A 22,929-nucleotide genomic window follows, 5' to 3' on the forward strand; every position below is an offset into this window, starting at 1 on the left:
AACGAGCATGTGAAGATGCTTTTAAAAGCCTGTAGAATACTTTGCATTCCTGTATTCTCCTTTCCCATGTTCTTGGGATAGGGCAATAGTATGGTGTGAATGAAAATGATTTACATGGGCGACCTTTGGTGGAACTCTTTGGGAAGGATTAAGATAATGTGAACTTGAAGGAGTTGTCAATAGGAGCAGGCTTTGAGGTTTTCAAAGACTCTAGCCATTACCGGTGTGCGTTTCTTTGCTTCTTCCTTGTGGATGAAGATGTGAGGTCTCAGATGTTCCTGCTACCCTGCAATCATGGACTTTAACCCTCTGAAGTCAAAAGCCCAATTAAACATTTTCTTTTATAAGCTGTCTTGGTCACGCTGTTTTGTTACAGCAACAGCAGAGTAACTAATACAGGCAGCAGATAACTGTTTGAGCTCATATCCTAGGGTTCTGACCAACCAGTGGCACCTCACTTGCCAAGAAGAAGCCCTTAGTGATATCTACAGAGAAAGAGAGCTGCTTTTGCTTTGGGAAAAGATATAGGTTAGGTAGCCATTCATACATAGTGCTGCCCCTGGGAGTTGTGTAAAAATGTTTATATAGTCATTTTCAGGATGCCCTTATGACATTTTAGAGGGGATAGATTTTGCTTTTTGTTGTTTCTTTTATGTTTCAATTCTCCTTTTGAATCACATGTGACTGTTATAAGGCAAGATTGGGGTTGATCCCACTCAGGAAAGACTTTCAACATCAGACTCCAAGTGAAACAGCCATATAAATATAGGTAGGTCTATAATTAATCTAAGGTAAATCCCATCAACTCACACACACATAGGGGCTTCAATGGAATCTGATCCAGTAACATCCTCAACTGTTCACGGCTTTGATGTATAGACCTCCATTTGAAAACCTGGGCATAAACTTGAATTCATGCCACTGCTGTACAGAGATAGCATATTTGCCCTCCTAATAATATCCAGCAGAGCTAGATGATCTCTTGCTCAACACTGATTTAAGTTGACATTGTGGGTGTGCTCCCAAAGACGGAGAAAGTCTTATGGTCCTTCAAACTGCATGTCAATCATCCTCCCCTTTCATTCTTCCTTCATCTCCATAGAAGGATAGTGAATTTCATTTCTGAAAATTTCACATTCATCAACCAGAGTTGAACTTCATGGTGGCAAGTTTGCCTATATTCAATGGAATTGTTAAGTCCTGTAACATACACCAGGGCTTGAAGTCCCTCCTTCTCTGTAAGCGTTTTTACTTAGAGTTCCCTGCAGTGTGTCTATGTATTTCATAATACATACATACCTTCCCATTTTATGTTCTTCTGATGTTTCTGCCATATGACTTGGTTTGACAATGGGTCTGCTGGAATTCTTCTCAGAAGTCTTTTTGTGAATTTCCCCATGACATGAACCCTGCCCTCTTGTTCCCACAACCCAAGTAGAATCATGAATATTTCAAAGTAAAAGGCAGTAAGTGGAAGGCCATTGCCTACATTTGTTTCTCTTCTCCTAGACCTGAGAACAGCATCTCTGTGATGGGAGCTTCCCTCGTCCCTCCTACAATCTGCTTCCCTTCACTTTTATTTCTCAGACAGGTGCAAAGACTGGCCCTGAAAGCCATGGAGAAACACAAATAAGCTAGTTCCTATTGAAAGTGAGCTATTTTCCATTTCCTTCATTCCATTGGCATTTAAGTAGGTACCAGTGTGTGTGGAGGGGGGCTGTGTGCATGCACACATTCATGAGCACATGCGTAGGATAGAGTAAGAGAGAATATGTGTACTGTGTATGACTATATTGTTTCTTTCTCTCACCCCACCCTTCCAGGTAGAAAACTCCTCAACATATCAACTCACTCAAATATTATGTTAGATAATCTTAACTCAACACAGGATTTCTCCTAGAGAACGAAGCTTCTGAATTCTGGTCTCCCAGAATAAGCATGCCATGTTTGTGTTGTTATGCTCTAACTTGAGCATGACTGACACATACTCATAGCTTCACAAGTATTGATTGCTTGAATGAAAAATAAATATTATTGAAGTTGTTAAGCGCTGTTCATCTAATATAGGTCATAGATTTTTTTTCCTAAGAACCATGAAAGTATATTTTTAATTAAATGTGGAACTATATTGCAAAAGAATCTTACGAAAATTCCAGGTCACTCACCACTCAATCAAGTCATTTGCTGACTGAGTGGTAAGTTCTCTAGAATCATATCTTTAGGCATATAGCTTATTTCACTACTTAACCATAACTTGATGAACCCTAATCTCTCTTATCTATATGAAATGATTCCTAAATATTAGCTATAGCATCAGCCTATGGGGATGTAGTTTCAATCTAAAGTATACTCAACATTTATTCTTTCATGTATTACTTTGGTCTAATTCTCTGATTTTGCATCAAAAATGAGACTCGGGAGGCAGAGGCAGGCGGATCTCTGTGAGTTCGAGACCAGCCTGGTCTACAGAGCTAGTTCCAGGACAGGCTCCAAAGCCACAGAGAAACCCTGTCTCGAAAAACCAAAAAAAAAAAAAAAAAAAAAAAAAGAGACTCTGGAAACCAACATTCCAAATCTCTATCCCTTGCTTTGTAATAATTTTTAGAAGAACAGTGATTTTTTTTGTCTGTTTTTCATTGTTTGAGGTTTCCACCTGCTTGACTTTGAACTACCTTGAAAGAAATCAGTAAAACCCCCATGAGACTTTTTCCTCAGTCTCCACCGAGTTCCCTCCAAATGAGGACAAGACCACAGTAAGTACTCGGTGGCCATGCTAACATGGGCTCTGCCTCAGCTCCTCATTCCATCCCATTAAAAAGGTGAACTGTAAAGTAGATCCTGAAAAGTTAATCCTTATAATTTAAGCCCTTATTTGTTCCACATGAACTAACTTCCAGATTGTTACTGAAACAAATTTTCTTTTATTTGTATATTCAAATAAGTAGGATTCACTTAAAAAGCGGGCCCTCTGAAGCACATTTGCATATCCTAATTAGTTTAGCATGTTCATTTTCCATTCGCATGTTTTTCAAATCAATGCTTTTGAAGAATAGTAAAACTTAACCAACATCTGAGGCCGCAAGTTCACAAAAAAATAAATAAATAAATAAAAAAGAAAGAGCTGACATACAGACTAGCTAAAAAAAAGGCAAGAATTTCAATGTGTGGCACAGAGGATGTGGAACTGATTCTGTTTCATAATGGAAGCTTGATTTCTGCTCCGTGTATACCAGGATGTGGGTTGCTTCAAGGCTACCCCATCCATATATTTGTCTAACAAACACAAGGTAGAAATTAAAGCAATATTTTAAGATTTATGTATATGAAAAGTTATCAATTTTGGTAAAATATTTTTCTCCTAAAATAAAGGAGTTAGGAAACATCAGCAAGAAATCATTAGGGGAAAGAATTTCAACAGAAAAAAAAAACAATCAAATTAACAGAAATACAGATTTTGTATCTCAAGTGATGTACAAGCTACCAGGCACAGGGCCTGTGACCGACTGCCAAAATGGGAGAAGGAGAATGAATGGAAAAATAATTTCCATGTTGTCATGAACCTGGTTTCAAAAATGCAATTTCCTGCCTAAATTAATTCTTCAAACCCACCAATTTCTATTAGTTAGAAGAACACAAAATATAAGGATGCCAGTTCAGATGGCTCAGCTCTGTAAACACCGTCACATTGCTCTGCTGCTCATGTTCTAATGTGAGTATTTATGCATAGTTTGTGCAGTTGAGGGCACACGCATGGTTTATCTCACAACTTCCTTTCATTTGTAAGATGTACAGGAGACAGAAACTTCTCTCTTTTCAGTCTATTTCAAGTCCTGGGTGAACTAGAACATCTGTTGCTATTTCTATCTACTCGCAATGGATCGTGACGCTGAGTCCTTGTTCATTGCATTTAACTAATCTGAAATAATCAATAGTTGATTTCAGAAAAGAGTCTAAATTAGAAGTTCACATGATATTATCCCTCCTCGAAAAGACATGAGCAGGAAAGTCATTACAGGTATTCTGCAAGGCGATTGTGTATTAGAAGATACAATAATATACACTAATAATTGCATATTATTCTGCTAGCTATTTTAAAATATATTTAGAGCCAAGCTGTGGCAGTACACGCCTTTAATCCCAGCACTCGGGAGGCAGAGGCAGGTGGATCTCTGTGAGTTTGAGGCCAACCTGGTCTAAGAGAGCTAGTTCCAGGACAGGACATGCTCCTCCAAAGCCACAGAGAAACCCTGTCTCGAAAAACCAAAAAAAAAAAAAAAAAAGAAAGAAAGAAAAAGAAAGAAAGAAAAGAAAAAAAGAAAAACCAATATATTTCAAAGTTATCTAATGGCACTTGGAATCAAATGATGCAGAGAGAACATATTATACAGTACCCTAAGAAACAGCATTGCATTACAACATCTTGAAGACTCCTTGATATGTGATACTTTGCAGTGATATGTCCAAGGTATGCAAGGTATCATTTATATTTGGAAGGATAATTCTACTAAACAATAGCAATCTTGATTTAAGAAGATCATGGTGAAATTTTGATTCTGGGAAGACACTTTCCCAATAGGGTGTGGACAAATTAGGCAAACCCATGTTCATATGGAATGATCCACAAATACGTAAATAAGCCACAGAGTAAACATTTGCTAGAACTCTGTTCTTTACCGTGAGCACCAACCATGTATTGCTTGTGTTAATAATGATCATCTTCTTGAGCAAGGCCACCCTTGGGCTTTATGTACCAAGATGTTAGAAAAAGACAGATATCCCAAACCTTCAACAAAAGCAACAGTTTAGTAGGGGATGGATGACACATGTTTACAATGGTTTCACAGCTGCTCATTTTCCTCTTTTATTTGCATTTCCTAGAACTAAAGAAATGTTGCAAAGGCGTCTTTGAGTTAGCTAAGATGGCACAAATGGAAGGGTATCTGTGCTCCAGCTGAAAAGAAAAAGTGTAACCAGTGTCATGTTGGAGACCATTTCCAACTCCATTGCTTTATTGTATGAGAGATGAGGCCGAGGTGCTTGGCAGTTCTTGTCAGCAATGTGTCAAGGCAGTGCCTGTATGACATTGTAACCTCACAGCTTTTAAACACAGACACCAGAACCTGGGAAGAACGTGTCTGTGATTTGTACCTGATGCTGTGAGCAGTAGATGTCCAAGGTCATGGTTCGAGTGGGATAGCTTCTTTATTAGGTGGACAGAGAATCCTCTGTCTGCTGTTAATCACAAAACGACACAAAGATCATATGGCTATAATCAATTCTTGTGCATGAAAATGTTTGTTTCTTCCTTGTCCAGAACCATCAACACAAACATACGAGATGTCAGTTTTTTCTAACTATAGCCATCAGCTTTCACAACTATTATAAATAGCACACACAAATTGAAGATCATAAAAGAAATGCTTACAACTCCTTTACCCAAAATAGCAAGAAGGATACAATTTCACTCATACAACTATACTCATTCCAGAAAGAAATATTAATTTTAAAGACAAATTGTAATCTCTAATAATAGCCTTTCACTTATTTCCAAAATAAATAGCAAATGTATCCCAAATATCCCTAATTGCAAAGTAGTTGTTATAAAAATGTGTTTGTCTGTTGTGAGGAGTGTTACCTAGCTAGATCGTGTACCTATTTGATTAGCAACCATGACATAATCTGCAATGCTTATGTAAAAACTTATAAGAATAAAATATTTGAGTGTAACTATGTTCAAAGTGGATCTATTGACTTCAATTAAACTTAACCCTTCTCTTTATGTCAGTAAAACACTGTACTAGTCATGGTGAATGTAAAGATTAAACAACAAAGCCAAACATAACTACCCTCAAAGAGCTTGCTATGTATCAGAAAAAGCCAATGTAAAATAAGGTTTTAGAAGCCATAACTCCCACTTAGTTTTGTCAAGATTAGTGAATGCTGATTAAAAAAATGAATGGGAAATGTTCAGGGTACTGACATCATGGTTCAGTGATAGATCTGAATAACCGGACTTGGACCAAAAGAAGGAAACTGTAGTGGTAGGGGAACAAATGTAGGACAGTTAGGGAAAGTCCGCTCCAGAATTAAAACTATGTGCACATATAAATATATATTTAATTGATAGATTATTTAATTCAATTACATATAATTAAAGCTATATTTTAAATATAAATATAGTTAATTTATATATATATATAATTTATTTAAACTATATATTCAGGATACATATATATTGAATAAATAAAGAAGGTAAATTAAAGATATATACTACATGTGTGAACTAGTACACATATATTCTGAGTATAGCCTCATAATAGATAGGGAACATTAGAGAAGAAATCATAGAGCAGGAAAAGTTAGCAAGATCATGATTTCATTTTTGGGCAGTGGGATGTGAAGAGTTTCCAGACTATTAGGTAAGAGGTGTATAGAGTAGACATTTGGAAATTCAGATTAACAGACTAGCCATATGGTTAAAGACAAGTATACAGATTTGTGTTGACAAAGTCAAGAACAAAACCTAATGACAACAGCAGAAGAGAAATACGGAAAGGCCTGAGGAAAATCGGCCTGCAGAGTGATCAATGTGTTGATGGGTCAAAGAATTTCAAAACGAGGCTTCTAAACAATAGGGATTATGTCTTCGTCTATACCACCAATGCTTATCGCAGGCGGGGAGAAGAGGATGTATCCTCTGATGAATGTGAGTAAAGAGTGGATAAACACACGGGGCTTAGTGGAGAAAACAGATACGAAAGAAATTGTCTTGGCAATCTCTGCATTAATGATATCCTTTAGAGGAGTAATTTTGAAGGATGGCAGAAGGTGATGATGAAAGGGAGGTATATATAGGGACAAGGAAGAGCGTGGGCTTGAGGTGAGTGGCTAGGGCAGAGGCCCTGATGGCAATGGAGCACAGTGCAGCATAGATTGAGAATAAAGGAGTTGAGTCACAAGAGGAGAGAGACCACATGAGGACAATGCCCTTGACGAGAGGGTCACGGATAATTGCTCTGGATAGTAAGGGGCCTTTATTGCAGTGGGGAGACAAGAAGGACACTCACTAGGGAATTGTGCTGCCCAGGGCATTAGGGGATCCATGATCTATTCTGAGCCTGTTCCCCCTTAAAGAACTTTAGAAAATATTTTCCTCCTGAGTTCCTGTATAAAATGAAGAACGTGGTCTGGAAGGGGACTTTAATGAAAATAGAATATCTTACGACTTTCCATCCTAACCTTTCCATAGTTACTGGCTTTATGGATAGGAACAAAGGAGAAATAGACAAATATTACTTTAGATAAATTTTGGGTGAACTAGAGGAATTATAAAAACCTGTAGGAAAGGTGTCACGCGTAGCTACCAACAAGAAAAGGTAATGTATTCTTCAGACAGAGTGAACAAAAACTTAATAACCCTACTAGATCAGTCTCTTGTCCCTCCTGCCGACGATGACTATAACCTCAGTCTGTGTATGTGTTTCCACAGAGCAGCAGAGTGAGAAAGATGAATGGAAAGATGGGAGATTACTATTGGCCAGTAGCTCCGCTGCCCTCCAAAAGGTCCTGCCAGGAGAATCAAAAGTCCATCTGGATCACAGGGTAGCCTAGACACAGGTCTGAATTAAGCAACCATTGGTCCCCTATGTGGTCCTTCCTTCTTTCTATTTCTCATCTCATACTCTAGTGGTTTGGATTCAATCCCAAACTCAAGTTTCCTTCCTCCCCCAGGTATTAAAATGGAGACACTTCATGCTGGTGGCTTATTTACATATCAGACATGTGAATTAGAAGTAGGGAACCTCATTGCTATTGGTTCAACTGATCTATGCCGCCTAAGGAGACAAGGCTTAGCAAAACCCAAAAAATTAAAACATTTTGCAGTGGAGTCTTGCTGATTAATACAACATGTCACAGTTTTACTCTGTTTCTTAGAGTGAAGTAGTTTCAGTTCATATAAAACAGACACTTGCTATTTTTCCTTATCTCCTAATGGGATATAATCACAAACAGCCTTCAGAAATCTTCTGTTAAAGAAGGTGGCAGCCAGACAATTGTGTGATGTGGTCTAAGTCAGTACAATAACTGGCTGCAGGCCAAGGTACTTATACCTTGCCATTCAAGAAGAAAAGGAGGTCATTTTTCTAATGTAAAAGATGACTGGGAGGATCCACAGTTGATGAGTGGAAGATGTGACCTGCCATTGTGACAGGATCTTCCATGATTCAAATACTTTACCTTTTAAATACCTTTTTTCCCCCTTTGAAATATAATCAAATTGTAGCAAAAAGACATGAAAAAAGGATGTTTTACATTTTGAATTTATGTTTGCAACTTGGACCGTGACTTAAATAATAGCTGTATGTCACATCAAGTCTATGGAAATTTACTTGTGAATTTTCACATGGTATAAAATATTTGTGTGCATCGTTGTGATAAATAATTCTGTACAGCATGAGGAAAAGAATGTCAGTAGACCTTTGGAGTGCAACAATGTTTCTCAAGCTTTTTCTCATTATTACCTCACGAGGAACATTTCTATTATGATTTTCTAGTGAGTTCTGCATGAAATTTTATTGAGACATAAATTATCTGTATCTACCTAAGTGTATAGAATATTTTAACACATGCCCAAGCTCTTTTCACTGCCTTTGAGAAGATGACAACCTTGTTAAATGTATGTACTAGAAAAACGTCCAGATTTTAAATGCATGGCATTGATACCATAAATAATTCCTTCTGCAGATTTGAGGGGGTTTCCAATAAGTTAAGTGAAGAGGTGTAACCTACTAAACCTAAGCATGTGAACTACTCTATTATTAGAGAGAACTAGCAAGAACCATAAGTAGGCGAGAAAACAGTCACCTACCAGGGGTTAGGAATTTAGATACCAGAATTTCTTCTTTGTTTTCTGGCTGTGGGATTTGGGTCTATTCATCTGTCCTTGCCCAAGTAAGTTACCTCAATATGTAAAAGGAGAAAGATGGTATAATTCTTTTGGACTGTTTTGGAGTATAAGCAGATAAAGGAAGTGGTTAATGTAAATAATAGACAGTAATTTAAATATGTATCAGATGCAATATGTGTCTTCACTTCCCTGTCTTAATGGGGAAATGTTAAGGATGCTCCTCCTGGTGACCAGAATCCTGATGCATGTGTTCCACTAGTGCACAGCTTTTTTTTTGTGAATATTTTCACATTCATAGACTTTTATACTGCATAAAGGAGTCTGGGTTTTCTCATCTTCCTTCAAGACCCTTGTTTCTGTATGATTGATTTTCAAATGACACTTCTTTTTTGAGTCACTATTTGTTAAGGCAAAGTTTAGATATGTGCAAACTTGGTCAAACCACAGTAAATACTAGTCATTGAAGTAAGAAATAATTTTTGGATTAGGACAGTCACTGTAGTAGATTTTTGTTTAGGAATCATGACTTCAATAATCACAGATTGTTGGCTAGGTTTGCAGTTTACACTACTATGTATGAACTCTCTCCTGCTGAGGAAGTTCCAGTCCAATTAGAGAGCCGTTGGTTACCACCAAGGTAAAAGTGCCATTATTGCCCCTTTAGGGATACTAGTTCATCTTGGTCATTGTTGTGGTTTGTAGGCGTCAGAGTTGAATAGGACTTTTGACTGCTTTTCTTACTTGTACTCTGCATAGCACCTTATGCTTTTTTACATCTGTAGAATTCTTAACTGGATTTTAAATCATTATCTTTATTAATGTAGGCTAAGTGTAGATCTCACCCAAAATGAAAGAGTTTTCTTTTTGCAACAGATAGAGACCATTACAGAGAGGCACAACTTGTCAAAATGCAGAAAGCAACTGACTGTGGCCCCAAAACACAATCTCTCCAACATAGCCCTAGGGAACAACTTGGAAGAGTGGACAGGAAGTTTCTAAGAGGATCAGAACATCTGCTGTGAGGCTGTGTTTTTTTATATATGACAGGGAACCGGTGACCAAGGAATCTCAACATATTGTCCACTAAATAAAACCTGCACGATTAAAACACCAATTGACATGACATTATGGATAGGGAAAATCTCACAAGGCCCCATCCTTGGATGAAGAGCTGCAAGTAATGGATGAGTGCCAAGAAAGAGAAAATTAGTCTTTCCTAGGGATGAGGCCTGGAATTATATATTTATTAATTCATGTGCATGTGTGTGTATGTGCATGTGTGTGTATATGTGTGTGTATGTGCATGTGTGTGTATATGAGCATGAGTGTGTGTGTGTGTGTAACAACAATAATTAAAGGGAAAAAGACAGGAATTTGAGCCTAGGGACTGCATGGAATGAACTGAGGGGAAAAACAGAGGGGTAACATGTAAATATTGTACATATAAATGAAAATTTTAAATAAGTTTTAAACAAACAGAGCTCTGTTCTTTTATATTTTACTGAGCAGTCATCCTTCAATGTAAGTCATGTTTAATTGTTATAGGAAAACCAAGGATATTTGAGTCTTATTTGGCTATAGAATTATTCCTTTGCTTTTTATGTTCAAATAAGTCTGCCGATTAGGATGTATGGGCACTTGCTGTGGTGCCCATCACCACCATTTGCTCACCCACTTAGCACTACTAAGAATTTGAGTTTATGTTCATTATTTTCTTGGTATCTTCAGCGTGATTTACATCACATGCTCAGTTGAAATGAAGAAATGGCAAGTAAAGCATCTTAAATGGTACAGTGTGAGCCATGTCTATCAGTGTGGGTCTGAATGTAAGTCATGCTCATAGACGTGGTTCTACTCATGGAAGTAGTAGCAGTGCCCTTGCTTCAAAACTCAAAGTCAAAAAACCACGGACTTGAAATATATATGTTCTTAAACATTTTCACCCTTGTTACCCCTCAGCTGACAGAAGTTACGATATGTGGGATTTCCTGACATGGAGGGAACAGCTGTGAGTTTTGCCTTATTGTGGAGATCTGTGAGCAGTCTTGCAGAAAAAAATAAAAAGCCAGGACCTGCCTGTATGCTATAAATGTTCTTCAGTAATGGTACCTAATCAAGAAAGTGACTAAAGCAATTTTACAAGACTCAAGCCTTCTACTATCTTTGAAAAATCACAGTTTGATAGAGGAGAGACTTAGAAGGTAAATATGAAATGATTTACTCTAAGATTCCAGTAAACATTATGACCAAGATTCTTTCTCCACGTACTGAAATATTGAATTATTTTAAGATGTTCTAATCTGAAAAATAGTGATAATAATAATATTCTTCAATTATTATTAAACAGGTATGGTCAAAATTCTAAAAGATTTTATTTCTTACAACCTATTACAAAATTTTATTACAGAATACCATGTAATACAGGACAAAAAAATAGAGACAGAAGGAAAAATGAAAATACAATGCTAGACAAGTTAAATAAACCAAAGGAAAATCTATAGCATAAATTACAATCATCTGTGTATATTTCCAATAACCTCCATTATATTAAAAAAAAGTCTAAAATATGCTCAATTGTAAAGTTCACAATACTCACAGAATTTAGTTGGGAAAACTGGTCTGTTGTGTATCCTGTTGTTATGTATGTCATGTGTGTCATGCATGCCACTGACTGAACTAGAAGTTTCAAGTTTAATTCATTTTAAAATCATTTCCTTTACTTTTTGAGATCATAGTTAACATCATTTTTAGCTTTCTCATCCTCCCTTCTAACTGTATCACATTTTCCTTCTTGCTCTGTTTCAAATTCAAGACCTTCTTTTCATTAGTTGCTGTTAAATACACAAATGCGCGCACACACACACTCACATTCACACTCACAAGTTTTCCTATGTACATAAATAAACCCTGCTGAATCTGCATGATGTCAGTTGAGTGTATGTTTTCAGGGCTGACCATTTGGTATTGGGTAACCAGTTGGTATATCCCTAGGGGAGACTATTTCTCCTCTCAGCATTACTTAGTTACCTATAGTTCCCTGTGTGTAGGATTAAGGCTGATGGGCACATCCATTTAGTTTACTTTGCTATGTGTAATGCTGCTGTCCTTGTTCAGCTCATGTTTAAACACTCACGTTGTTGAGACTTTATGTTCATTTCTGCTGACAATTCTAGGAGACGCAATCTCACAGCAAACTCCCTTGCCCCCTGGATATTACAAGTCCCACCCCCACATCTTCTGCAATGTTCCCTGAGTCTTGGGTTCAAGAGTTATTGTATAGATGTGTCAGTTGAGGGTAGACTCCACAACTCTGTTTTCATTGGTTGTAGTTCTCTGTAATGGTCTCATTTATTATAAAAAGAAGTTTTCTTAAGGGTAAGGACTACATATTAGTGGGTGGGTATAGGAAAAACACTGAATGTAGTTAGGGGTTATGCCTGGTTAGTAAACTAGTGGTTGTAGGCTCTCCTCTGAGACCCAGGACTTCACTAGACCTGGGTACTTGTAGGTAGATAAGGCCTACAAGGTCGAGAGAGGAGCCGACTTGGAGTCAGTCTGAGGGCCTAGCAGCAGGCACTGTGAGAGGTCCTGATCATGCTTAGCCAATGAGGGGCAACCACATCGTATCAATGGATCAGAATGCAGTCTGAATGCTGGAAGGAGGGTATATAAGACTCTGCCCACTGCTGAATAAAGAAGTCTGCTGTTTTCCCTTTACCCAATACTTGGTGTTTATGCAATTGGTACTGTGCCTTCTCAGCCCCTTCCCCCAAGGGAGTTGTCAGGAGCCAGCAACATCTAGCACCTGAACAGGTTCTAATCATCTCCCTATCCTCACTTCTGGCGCTGGACAGTGTCCTCAGGATGGGGTATTTCAGTGAGAAGGCTGCTCCATGTTGTGTGGTTTGGTCCCTTTGACAGGAAAGCATTGGGACCCCTTTCTTTCCTTCTTTTCTCTTGTCTGTCATGTTTGCCTGCCCATCTCTCTAGAAAAACACTTTTTTTTTTCTGTTTTGACTTGCCTGGCACCTCAACCTAAGGGATGATCCCCCAGGAGGTGGAATGAAGGCTCAGCATCCAAACACCATACCTTGTCTGGAAAAACCATGTGGTCATATGGCTGTGGCCTGAAAAAATCACAGAAGTCCCCCACTAAGCATAGAATATGAAGGTCTGACAGAGTTGTCCACTGCTGTTGACTGCCATCTTCTCTCTGACTGTTGCTCTAAAAAGTGGGCAACCTCTCCATCCCCCTCCACCTGCTCCATGTCTGATCTCTCTACAGAATCCAATGATGAGAGACAGACAGTTCAAGTCCCATGAAAGCTGCTGAGGAGAGCATGGTCACAGTAAGGGCTACATGTACTGCTTCCCCATCAGCTCCACTTGTGCTTTGGGAGGCTACTCCTCTGCCATGGCACCCCTGGAGTGAAGTATCTCAATGTCTGCCTGGCCCAGAAGGCAGAAATTTTCTCATGCTGTCGGATGACCTTACAGCTGCTAGATCTCCCCCACCTTCTCTGGCCTCAATGGCAGGTGAAAGCCTTCGGATCAACCTGGGATAAAATGCCACTAACCAGACCTGGATTCCCAACCCATAGCTGAGCTCTCCTTATTCAGAAGGCTGCTAATGAGTTGGGTCTAAATTCACTTCATCAATCTGCCTCCGCCAAGGAGGGAATAACCCAGAATGGGTAATGTATATACTCCCCTTTCTTGTTCTCATTGCCACCCCAAATTGATTTATTGTTAGAAGAAGAAACTGACACTTTAAATACCATGATGCAAGAACAAATGCTAGGTTAGATATGGGGAATAAAGAATCCTCAGTCATTATTGATGGGATTAACACATTTTAAAAAATAGATATTAGTAAGTTTTCACGAATCTGACAGTTATTGTAGTTCTCAGTCTTCCAAAGCATAATTAACATATTTAAGATCATTCTATGTGGGAGCTTGTCTCTTAGAGAAAGACTCACAACTTCTATTATGACCTTGCAGGAAAGACTTGGGGCTGATACAATGATTGGCAGGTGACCATACCCTGCTAGACTGATGTCTTTTTAAACCCTATGCAGTCAGGACACCAAATATGGGCTTGGAGGAGCCACTGATCACTTTGTCTCTCTTCTAAATGTGGCCACATAGAATGAATCTCCTTCTTCTGATTTTCCCAATAAAAAATTCTATACAGACCACAAAAGAGTAGGCAGATGTTTGGTTGCCCATCAAAAGATGTCCAGAAAATAATATGATTGTCAGTTGGACAACACAGCTGTCTTTGGGAAGTAGTGGTAGGTATCAAAATTATTTCTTCAACAAAAACTTTTTAGAGAGTCTATGTTTCTTGAAGCAAAAATATATGTGCATAACCATGAACACAAATTATGCCACTGTAGCTAGATCACTGTCAGAATATAAGTATTCATTGTAGCTGCTTTTAGTAGCAAAGCAAGATAACACTAACCCCATGTTCACAAGCTTCATTGCCATGACTAGTTTGAACACATTTTTAAGGCTAGAAATCATAAATAAAAATGAAAAATTCCTAGAATCCAGCCTTTAAGCCCATCCAATAAGATTATTTAAAAGTTGTTGGAACATGTAGACAACAAAGGGCTAAGCTGTAATGACAGTTCAACCTAGATAACCATATACTTTATTGAAACATTGTAATTATATTGTTCATTTTGTTTATTGATTGATTTTTATAGAGCTCTACATTTTTCTCTGCTCCCCTTCCTGCCTCCCCCTCCCCCCTTCAACTAAGGTCCTCATCCTCCCAATTTACTCAGGAGATCTTGTCTTTTTCTACTTCCTATGTAAATCAGATCTATGTATGTCTCTTTTAGTGTCCTTATTGTTCATTTAGAAGAGTGATCCTATAATCACACTAGAGCAATAGGTATAACAAGACTTTTCTGTAAATAGATGTTTCTCTGTCTCACCCTATCCTATAGCCACTTCCAAATAATCACTCAGAGGCTTATATTAATTGTTAATGTTTGACCAATAGCTCAGGCTTATTACTAGCTAACCCTTATCTTTAAATTAACTCATCTTTCTATGTTTTACCATGTGGTTCAAGGCATCTTACCTCATTTTCTACATGTTTTGCTTCTTTGGTGACTGGCTGGCATCTCCCATGGCTCTGCCCCTCCTCATCTGAGTTCTCAGTTTGATTGTTCCACCTAACCTTATCCTGCCTGGCTATTGGTCATACAGCTTTTTATTATTAACCAATGAGAATGAGAGGACTACATATTCACAGCATACGGAAATATCATCCCACAGCACTTTTCAAACAAACCAAGATGGGATTCAAGTTCTCATGAATTTTTATCAACAAATTAAAAAAAAACCTGTCCCAGAAGTGGTTTACCTCTTTTGAAAGTATAAGATAGATATTAAGTTCCCATAGATGCCCAAACATTATAGACTATTACCATGGCTCTTGGTTTCCCTACAGAGCTTGATAGTAACTCCATATTGCTAAAGATACCACACATAGAAGTCAAAGAATAGGATAAAACCAAGTTGGTACTGATGTAGTAATTTTATTCCTACAGCATAGCTTTTATAGACCTGGAAAGATGCTATGCATAATACAGAGAAGAAAAGTAGTCATTGATTTTTACCAAGTTGTGAACCTTAGGACCCACAATAACCACTGCCCTGATAAAGACATACCCACTGGTGTATTAGTGGCATAAAAATAATGTTAGTAACCATTTAACTTCTGGTGAGATGTAAGGTTTGCTTCCCAAGATGAATCCTATTCCTAGCAGTTAAAAAAGTCAAGAACATGTGGGCAGACAAGTCATAGGACCCAGGAAAAAACCTACTACTACTATTGAGCTAAATAGACATAAAATTAAAACAACCAATAGCTTATCATTATACAGTCAAATTAATAGTCTTTCAAGGATAACCAGAAAAGCTTATTTTATTTTTGTAGTAGATACCAATTAACATAGAGACCCGGGACATATTAAAGTGAAGATAATGAGAGACTGCAGAGGCATCAGTCTTAAAAGTGACATACACATCACACTCTCCACTCCTAAGATTCAGGAAATATCACAGAAGATGGGGAAGAGAAATTTTAAGGGCCAGAGGTGTTGAATGACCTAATGATACCTTTCTGGACACAACAGTGTTGACTAAGGTTTCTGTCCTGCCCGGTTGCCACAGTCGTTAGGTCCCAAAGAAATCACACAGAGGTTTACCTTAGGCTTCTTATTAACTAATTCTTATATCTTACATCATCCCATAATTCTTGTCTGAGTTAGCCACATGGCTTGGTACCATTTTTAGTGAGACAGTCACATCTTGCTTCCTCTGAGGCTGGGTCACAACTACATAATGGACTTTTCTCTTCACAGAATTTCCATTTTCCTGCTTCTACTTCCTGCCTGGTCACCCCACCTATATTTCCTGCCTGGCTACTAGCCAATCAGATTTATTTAAAATATAAGTGACAGGGTACAGACCATTGTCCCACAGCACAACAGGACAGTTGGATATAAACTCAGAACAGCTATGACATCATACAAAAGGCCTTTGCTAGCTAAAACCAGGAAAAATCTCAGCATTAAAGAAAGAGATGGGCACAAATTCCCAAAAGTGATGGGGAACTTTTGGCAACTGACAGATGGTAGAAGAGGGAGAATTATCTTTAAGGGTGTGACCCATGGTAGGTGGAAGCTTTGCCAATAGAAAGCCACGAACTCAAGAGTATGAGGACACACATATTGAACTTGATGAATTTAACAAAATAAAAAGGGAAAACAAATTTGCGTGTGTAGGGAGGCATGTTTAAGGTGTTGAGGGAGGGGAGGATATAATTTTTTATACATACATATATATATATATATATATACTTTTTATACATTACTGGGAGTTATCAAAGAACTAATAAACCAAATAAAAGGAAAGAATAAGTCAATTTGATATATTCAGTGTTTTATTATTCATGTTACCATAATCCTCTGAACAACTTATTTTTTTAACTTAGAATCCAGTTCTAATGAATCCCATCCATCTGATTCTTGACTTTCAATTATTTTCATATTTAACTTGCTTTGTGGGAAGATGAGTGTCATTAGGAACTAGTAAAGTCTGACCTTAATGAGTAAAGACAGCTTTTCAGCTGAAAAGTATTTCTACTTTAAATGTGAAATGAAAGCATTTTTTGCAAGTATTTATGACACATCAGAGAGAACAAGTAAAAATTTAACAGAGAAGTCAAAGTTTAAAGAACGGTTTATAAAAGAATCATGGGTGTTAATTGCCCTTGTTTACTATCTAAATCTCAGATGTAGTGTATTTCATGGTGTGCTCCCTGATGATCAAGTCTTTTGGTGCAATGTTTGTGAATCTCAAGCTTGAGAACAGGTGTTTGGGCTTCTGACAAAGGAAAGATTTCACTTCTAAGATGTTTCAGCTGACCTTTCTCATATTTTACTCTTTTCCTTATTAATGCAAGATCTAAGAAACTTAAAAGTTACCTTTTTATAGTTGATAACTTAGAAAATATAGACTATTTAAAAGTATGAAAATACTACCAAGGGCAATTGCTTGGTAGTCACATACCTCATAAAATAGGCTTACATAACTGTATGACATTATTATAATTATTATATCCAAAATTGTAGGCTACAATATATGCCATATATGAAAGATATAATTTTCTTAGCTCATTAACAATTGCTTTTTTATATATTTTGTCATTTTATTGACTTTAAATTTTGCTATTGTATATAGCATGATTATTGAGCCTTATTTTTTCACCGTGTCTGGAAAAACACTAGACCAGGAGGAACTCTGAACTAAAAAAAGAAAAATAGTTTATATTCTGTAGTTAAAGTCATTGTGAAAACATCATACTATATCTTTCAAGAGTTCACAAGTGACAATCTATCACTTCAGTCCAGTCCATAGAAAAAAATCTTTGACATTTAGGTAACAGCCTTTCTGAAGCTTCACTTGTTAGACTCTTCGATCTTACAAATATTTTCCTGTGCTATAGAATTAGTATATACTGGAACATACTGGTAAACTCTGATCTTTAAAATATTTTATCATTGACTATTTAGGAGGTATCTGAGAGTTTTAAGTAATAGTAGCTCATATGGATTTTAAAATGGTAGCACTACATAGAACATGACATCACAGAGCTGACTGACGACTTACCTGACGATGTTAAATCTAGACACAGAAAACTGGACAGACTGGTTTTCCAACAATTCCACACTGTCTTGCTTGTCTCATGGATGGTAGGTTGAAAGCTGCAGTTTTTGCTGATTTTGATCACTTTCTGTGTGAGTGGATGTTGAGAGGGAGCCCAGGTTGTCCTGGGACTCACGAGATAGCCCATTCTGGCCTTGAACTTGTACTTTTTTTTTTTTTAACTTCAAGCTTCCTAAGTGCTGGGATTATAGGCATGGGCCACCATACTGGGTTGGAGCTTACAGTTCTAAGTGATCGTGATTTTTCAAAAGTAGTTAAACCAAGAAATTTACTTATTGGGAAATTTATTATTTTATGTGCTTCTTTTATAAGGAAAAAACAAAATTGCATACTTTTTATGAGACATTGTCAACAAATTAATTAAAATTCTATTATTTCTCCAAATTCAATGTTGGTCTAAAACATATACAATGATTCTTCAATTCAATTATAGTTAATTTTTGGTGCAAATATATTTATTTTTCTACTTTAAAACATTAAAGTGTCTTTAGATACTGTGGGTGGCTTTAAAATGAATTAGCTTTGAAATCTGAGGTGCTCTCAAATGTGTTGTCCATAGAATATAGCTAACTACCATATTAAGGCCTAACAACTGAGAAATAACTTGAAAACATTTAGGAAATTTTGTGATACATATTTAGAATTGTGTCATTATTTTTACATCCACACCTTAGCCGAAGCTCTTTGTCAGGGGTCATGTGGGACAGATTGTTTTGCCTCCTTGCTTTTAGGAGGTTTATAAAAGATAGATATTTGGGTATATTTTCCAATATTTTTGTTTTTAAAAACAAAATCTAACACATGGCAATGTTGAAAACATTTTTACTCTATAAATATCATAAAATCTATCATGTATTTCAATGCTTTTTGAAGCTCAAGGAACATTTCATGGGTATCTAATCATTCAATGCTTTCGGTTCCTTAAATGCATCATTTAACTGATTATATTCCTTGCTAGAATGGATCATGTATTGAATTACTTTGCATGATTAAAATTTATAATATCTTTTGTGTATTATTTAATTGTTAAGATCAAAATATCTTCAAGTTGATAGTGGTGTCCAGCTAAGTAGAATATGTACATATTGTTACAGTGGATAAATATTATTGGGCTTTTATATTCTTTGTTATACTGTGGGCATTTTCCCAAGAAAAGCATCATTTCCATGGTCCCACAAATTGTACACTCACTTCACAGAAACCTGCCTTTCCTTCTCTAATACATAGCTGCTTCCAGGTTGAAAGGAAATAAATGCTTGGGAGTGAGAGGCTGCTGTTCTACAAGATCAATTTCCATCTCTTTCCAGATCAGATGACTTGAGTATGGAAGTCGCATTTTCATTTTCTTTTCTCTATTAATCTCATGCAGAATTCCATTTCAGCCTCATGTTTCTTAAATGGAATGAGCAGGTAGGGTTGTATTAACAATCTGCAGACTTGCATGTATACACTGCAGACAATATTTCAGAAAGATGAAAAATTCTCTCTTGTAGAACCCTCTGCAGTTATTACAGTATACACTGCTCCCACACACATTCTGTATACTTGGTATCTCCAAGAGTCTGCTTCCAGTGGGAATGCTAGGTACAAAGAAATCAAATGTGTAATATACTGATGTTATTGTATCTCAATTCTTAGAAGGGAGGGGATATTAGACTAAAATATTACTATATAAAATGCTTTCTTTTCTTCTGTTAGTCATTTCTATCAGGTAATGTTATTTTTTTTTTGCATTCCAAAAATGTTGGTTTCCAAATCGAATAGAAGTGATTTCCCAACTGATAAGTTCAAAAGGAAATTTTATTATTAATCTTTCAAGTGTTTTCTCTCTTCATACAAAGATGTAGTAGTAATAGTGATAAAGAATAGGAAGTATAAAGAATTGATGCAAAATTGCTTACACTCAGATCCTGGCTATATAGCTTACTAGCTAAGCCAAAGGAAGTAAGACAGTTCTGGCCATGTTTGGCACGTGCTTTTTCATCTAAATTAAAGTTAAATATAGAATTAGGATCCTTCAGCACAAGGAAGGCAATCAAATACCCATAGTTCTTTTTCTTCAAATAGCACTGTCGTATATTCTTTACTCAATAGCGACTAATAATGCATGTCTCAACTCCTGATATTTTCAACATATATTCAAATATAAACATAAATTATGTTTTAGAAGAGACTCACTATAGACTTATAGGTAAAAAGTTATGCTTTACCAGCAATCTTATAGTCTTTAAATTGGGTTGAGTATAATAAGTATAAATAAATTGTTAGCTTAATTTTTAGAAAAAAAAGTGATGCAATTTCCCAGTTTTTCTTTTGTGTGTAATTGACTGACAAATCTATTGAAATTTCATCTATTAGTGCTTGGTTGTTAGCAATATCTAGCAGATGAATAAATGACCAAGTGGAAGATAGTATTAGTAAATATGCACATCATTGGGACATTCTTCATTAGTGTTAGTTATCAACTTGACATTTCTGAATCACTTGGGAGATGGGCTGGACTGATAGGCATGCTTGAGGGGAATTCCTTGGATTATGTTAGCTGAGTTGGAAAGAACCACCTTCCCCCCACCACACAGTGGGCACCACCATTCCCTGGCTGGGATCTTCCCCTGTGTAAGTGGAGAAAGAGAATTGAGCACACCATGCCTTCTTTGCTCTCTACTCTTAGTTACACATGAGTGACCAGTTGCTTCAAGTCCCCGTTTCCTTGACTTCTCTATGGAAATGGACCAAGAAGATAATGCACCCTTGACCTGTAAACCAGAATTAATCCTCCCTCCCTAAATTGATTTTGTCAGAGTATTTTAATTACAATAGGAAAAAGGAACTAAACAGATAGCTTACCAGAGGTTCTGTGTTAACAAATGAGGAAAATCAGTCTTGTCCTATAGCCCACTAATGGAAACATTCTGAGTGTGCTCTGAGGTTGGGGGGATTAATAGTAATCTCTAGCTTTCTGTACTTTACTGCCTGGATTAATGATACCTATATTCTAAAATTTTAATGTTTAATAAGTCACATGAACAGGTGTTCAGCATATAATAAGTATTATTATAGTAATATATATTATTCCCATCATTATATTTTAACAAGGCAAAGTAGACCTACCTGTTCCTTTTAGCAGATAAAGCTGTCTTATTTAATAAAATAATATAATATAGCATATTAAAATTTAAAATTCAAATTCTGGCTGCAAAGTGAATTTATAACTGTATGTGGCAATAGTCTTTGCCCAGGGGAATTGAATACCCTGGTTTCTGTGTCTCCTATAATTCATGCACAGGTGGACTTGAGGACAGCATTTCGCAGTCCTTAATTCTTGTTGAAGCTCATCTGGAACAATCAAGGTTACATTGTTGTACCATGATTTCATATCTCTCAATCATATTATTCATCTTGCTAATTAAATACTTATTTTACTTTGGTGTGGGCAAATACAAATGGGACTAGCATATAATTTTTTATCACATTCTCAAGAATTTGGTTTTGCCCTGGGAAGTAATCAGAAGTATAGAGATGAGTCAATTAGAGCTGCTTCTGGGCTTGTTTGCTCACACGACTTCAAAGGCATGGTGTGGTTATGCCAGTTACAGGTGGCACTGGCCTTGCTACTCGGTGTTTACTTCACAGATAGATAGACAACACTCTCTGCTTGTGAAAACGGAAGGAAGGAAAAAGGAACTTCACAGATTAGGATATCCCTAAACAGATTTGTAGTTCAAGATGTTTTAAGTAAGTTTGAAGAGGATACCAGTGAGTGACAACATCATATCCTCAAAAACAAAAGCAGATGAAGTAGAAGAAATCAAAAATGCCCATATCTGTTTTAAGTTAGAGCAAACAGTTCTGATACCCTTTAACACAGTTTGTGTTTAAAACTCCAAATTTCAGGTTTTTTCTTTGTCCTTCAGGGTCAAGAATCATTGCTGGGAGAAGTATGCTCTGTCAACTCTTCTCATGTAGTATGTGATAACCCAGTCCCCAGAGCTCAGTTCCTACTATGCTCATACATGGCATAGGGTGAGGGATGGTCAAAGCCTTGGGAAGTCCCCATTAGTAGCACAAAACATTTTGACTTATAGCTTGCTCCACTCAGGCTTTGACTAGTTTTTCTTCTACCACTTAAACAAAACATTTTTTCATGGCCTCTTTCCGTATCATGCCATACATAACAACACCAATAACAGCAGTCCTTCCATCACTACCTTAATGCAGCCCCTCAATCATTTGCTGTGAATTACAAAACTGTGACTCACCTGTCTCCAGCACTCAAATTCATTTTAGTCCTTGCTAACACAGAAATTCATGTAGTCATTTTCACTGTTAAAGCCTTGAATGTGATGATACCTCAGATCTTAAGAATCACTCAGTCACCTTAACACATTCTTGACAGTTCCTTTAGGATCCGAATATTACAATCGTCTCCTTCTGCCATTTAGAGCGTCCTGTGTTCTGGCCATTCTGACTTGGTTTCTTATAGAGCCTTCAACAAGCCAAGCTCCTTTGGGTTCCTGGTTCTGGAAATGGGTTTTTCTCTGGATAAAATTCTTGTTTATCTCCTTCAAACTTTCCTTTCCTCAAACATTTTCCAGTAGAGCCTGGGGAAGATTTCTTAGAGTATAGATTACTTGGCCTTCATTTGTCTCCACGCAGAGGCTTTAATGCAGCAAGGCATGCAAGACTGAATCCCACTCTACACGTCTTCCTCACCTGCACTGAGAAGTGTGATCACACCACAGTAATAGCATCATACCACATGCATGG

Source organism: Chionomys nivalis, chromosome 18, assembly GCF_950005125.1.
Source record: "Chionomys nivalis chromosome 18, mChiNiv1.1, whole genome shotgun sequence".
NCBI classification, from domain to species: Eukaryota; Metazoa; Chordata; class Mammalia; order Rodentia; family Cricetidae; genus Chionomys; species Chionomys nivalis.